The sequence below is a fragment of the Aythya marila genome (genome assembly GCF_965140915.1).
Source record: "Aythya marila genome assembly, chromosome: 5".
Classification (NCBI taxonomy): domain Eukaryota; kingdom Metazoa; phylum Chordata; class Aves; order Anseriformes; family Anatidae; genus Aythya; species Aythya marila.
In genome coordinates, this window is record NC_139046.1 from 64868745 (window position 1) to 64873020 (window position 4276).

The following is a 4276-nucleotide window of genomic DNA, read 5'->3' on the forward strand; positions in this document are numbered from 1 at the left end:
GTTCTCCGTTGGGTTTCGTTGGGTTTTCCGTGGTCATCATGGTGGAAAAGTGTAAATTGTGGGTTTTGGAGAACATCAGGTAGGTTTATGAGGACTTTTGGGGCAGATTCAAGGTTTTTAGGGTTTTCTTCTGTTTTTTTCTAGTGATCCAGTTGTTTTTTGGCATGTTTTTGACGTGTTTTGTGTTCTCCATTGGGTTTCGTTGGGTTTTTTGTGGTCATCATGGTGAAAACGGGTAAATTGCGTGTTTTGGAGAACATCAGGTAGGTTTAGGGGGACTTTTGGGGTGGATTCATGGTATTTGTTTTTTTTTTCTGTTTTTTTTGGGGTGATCCCGTTCTTTTTTGGGGTGTTTTTGATGTGTTTTGGGGTCTCCGTTGGGTTTTGTGGGGTTCTTGTTGGTCATCATGTTGGAAAAGTGTAAATTGTGGATTTTGGAGAATATCAGGTGAGTTTAAGTTTTTCTGGGTGGTGAATCTATGGTTTTGGGGGAATTCTTCTGTGTTTTTAGCGTTTTCTTCTGTTTTTTAGGGTGGTCCCATTCTTTTTTGGGGTGTTTTTGACATATTTTGGGGTCTCCGTTGGTTTTTGTTTGGTTCTTGTTGTTCATCATGGTGAAAACGGGTAAATTGTGGGTATTGGAGAACATCAGGTAGGTTTAGGGGGACTTTTGGGGTGGATCAATGGCTTTTAGGCTTTTCTTTCGGTTTTGGGGGTGATCCCATTTTTTTTGTGGTGTTTTTGACGTGTTTTGGGGTTTCCGTTGGGTTTCGTTGATTTCCTAATGTGTTTTAAGTTTGTTGGGAGTGGACTTTGGGATTTGGAGAACATCAGGTAGGTTTAGGGGGACTTTTGGGTTGGATCTATGGTATTTGGGTTTTTCTTCTGTTTTTTTGGGGGGAGTGATCCAATTCATTTTTGGGGTGTTTTTGACTTGTTTTGGGGTCTCCGTTGGGTTTTGTTGGGTTCTTGTTGGTCATCATGTTGGAAAAGTGTAAATTGCGTGTTTTGGAGAACATCAGGTAGGTTTAGGGGGACTTTTGGGGTGGATCTATGTTTTTTGGGGATTTTCTTCCAGTTTTGGGGGTGATTCCATTCTTGTTTGGGGTGTTTTTGACTTGTTTTGGGGTCTCCGTTGGGTTTTAGTTGGATTCTCGTTGGTCCTTAAGGTAAATGGGAATGGATTGTGGGTTTTGAAGAAGATCAGGTGAGTTTAGGGTGGTTTTGCGGGGAAATTCATAGTTTTTGGTGTCTTTTCTTCTGATCCAGTTCTTGTTTGGGGTGTTTTTGACGTGTTTTGGGGTTTCCGTTGGGTTTCGTTGAGTTCCTAATGGGTTTTATGGTGGTTGGGAGTGGACATTTGGATTTGGAGAACATCAGGTACGTTTAGAGTGGTTTTGGGATTGGATCCGTGCTTTTTGGGGTTTTCTTTCGTTTTTGGGGGTGATTCTGTTCTTGTTTGGGGTGTTTTTGATGTGTTTTGGGTTCTCCGTTGGGTTTCGTTGGGTTTTCCGTGGTCATCATGGTGGAAAAGTGTAAATTGTGGCTTTTGGAGAACATCAGGTAGGTTTATGAGGACTTTTGGGGCAGATTCATGGTTTTTAGGGTTTTCTTCTGTTTTTTCTAGTGATCCAGTTGTTTTTCGGCGTGTTTTTGATGTGTTTTGGGTTCTCCGTTGGGTTTCGTTGGGTTTTCCGTGGTCATCATGGTGGAAAAGTGTAAATTGTGGGTTTTGGAGAACATCAGGTAGGTTTAGGGGGACTTTTGGGGTGGATTCATGGTATTTGTTTTTTTTCTGTTTTTTTTTTTTTTTTTTTTTTGAGGTGATCCCGTTCTTTTTTGGGGTGTTTTTGATGTTTTTTTGGGGTCTCCGTTGGGTTTTGTTGGGTTCTTGTTGTTCATCATGGTGAAAACGGGTAAATTGTGGGTATTGGAGAACATCAGGTAGGTTTAGGGGGACTTTTGGGGTGGATCAATGGCTTTTAGGCTTTTCTTTCGGTTTTGGGGGTGATCCCGCTTTTTTTTGTGGTGTTTTTGACGTGTTTTGGGGTTTCCGTTGGGTTTCGTTGATTTCCTAATGTGTTTTAAGTTTGTTGGGAGTGGACTTTGGGATTTGGAGAACATCAGGTAGGTTTAGTTTGTTTTTGGGTGGATCTATGGTATTTGGGTTTTTCTTCTGTTTTTTTGGGGGGAGTGATCCAATTCATTTTTGGGGTGTTTTTGACTTGTTTTGGGGTCTCCGTTGGGTTTTGTTGGGTTCTTGTTGGTCATCATGTTGGAAAAGTGTAAATTGCGTGTTTTGGAGAACATCAGGTAGGTTTAGTGTCGTTTTGGGGTGGATCTATGTTTTTTGGGGATTTTCTTCCAGTTTTGGGGGTGATTCCGTTCTTGTTTGGGGTGTTTTTGACTTGTTTTGGGGTCTCCGTTGGGTTTTAGTTGGATTCTCGTTGGTCCTTAAGGTAAATGGGAATGGATTGTGGGTTTTGAAGAAGATCAGGTGAGTTTAGGGTGGTTTTGCGGGGAAATTCATAGTTTTTGGTGTCTTTTCTTCTGATCCAGTTCTTTTCTGGGGTGTTTTTGACGTGTTTTGTGGTTTCCGTTGGGTTTCGTTGAGTTCCTAGTGGGTTTTATGGTGGTTGGGAGTGGACATTTGGATTTGGAGAACATCAGGTACGTTTAGAGTGGTTTTGGGATTGGATCCGTGCTTTTTGGGGTTTTCTTTCGTTTTTGGGGGTGATCCTGTTCTTGTTTGGGGTGTTTTTGACGTGTTTTGTGGTCTCTGTTTCGTTTCGTTGTGTTTTCCTTGTTCATTTTGGTGGAAAAGTCTGAATAGTGTGTTTTGGAGAACATCAGGTATGTTTAGGGTGTTTTTGGGATTTGATCCGTGCTTTTTGGGGATTTTGTTCCAGTTTTGGGGGTGATTCCATTCTTGTTTGGGGTGTTTTTGACGTGTTTTGTGTTCTCCGTTGGGTTTCGTTGGGTTTTCCGTGGTCATCATGGTGGAAAAGTGTAAATTGTGGGTTTTGGAGAACATCAGGTAGGTTTAGGTGCACTTTTGGTGCAGATTCAAGGTTTTTAGGGTTTTCTTCTGTTTTTTCTAGTGATCCAGTTGTTTTTTGGCATGTTTTTGACGTGTTTTGGGTTCTCCGTAGGGTTTCATTGGGTTTTTCGTGGTCATCATGGTGGAAAAGTGTAAATTGTGGGTTTTGGAGAACATCAGGTAGGTTTAGGGGGACTTTTGGGGTGGATTCATGGTATTTGTTTTTTTTCTGCTTTTTTTTTTTTTTTTTTTTTTTTATTTGAGGTGATCCCGTTCTTTTTTGGGGTGTTTTTGATGTGTTTTGGGTTCTCCGTTGGGTTTTGTGGGGTTCTTGTTGGTCATCATGTTGGAAAAGTGTAAATTGTGGATTTTGGAGAATATCAGGTGAGTTTAAGTTTTTCTGGGTGGTGAATCTATGGTTTTGGGGGAATTCTTCTGTTTTTTTTTTTTTTTAGCGTTTTCTTCTGTTTTTTAGGGTGGTCCCATTCTTGTTTGGGGTGTTTTTGATGTGTTTTGGGGTCTCCGTTGGGTTTTGTTGGGTTCTTGTTGTTCATCATGGTGAAAACGGGTAAATTGTGGGTATTGGAGAACATCAGGTAGGTTTAGGGGGACTTTTGGGGTGGATCAATGGCTTTTAGGCTTTTCTTTCGGTTTTGGGGGTGATCCCGCTTTTTTTTGTGGTGTTTTTGACGTGTTTTGGGGTTTCCGTTGGGTTTCGTTGATTTCCTAATGTGTTTTAAGTTTGTTGGGAGTGGACTTTGGGATTTGGAGAACATCAGGTAGGTTTAGGGGGACTTTTGGGGTGGATTCATGGTATTTGGGGTTTTCTTCTGTTTTTTTTGGGGGGAGTGATCCAATTCATTTTTGGGGTGTTTTTGACTTGTTTTGGGGTCTCCGTTGGGTTTTGTTGGGTTCTTGTTGGTCATCATGTTGGAAAAGTGTAAATTGCGTGTTTTGGAGAACATCAGGTAGGTTTAGGGGGACTTTTGGGGTGGATCTATGTTTTTTGGGGATTTTCTTCCAGTTTTGGGGGTGATTCCGTTCTTGTTTGGGGTGTTTTTGACTTGTTTTGGGGTCTCCGTTGGGTTTTAGTTGGATTCTCGTTGGTCCTTAAGGTAAATGGGAATGGATTGTGGGTTTTGAAGAAGATCAGGTGAGTTTAGGGTGGTTTTGCGGGGAAATTCATAGTTTTTGGTGTCTTTTCTTCTGATCCAGTTCTTGTTTGGGGTGTTTTTG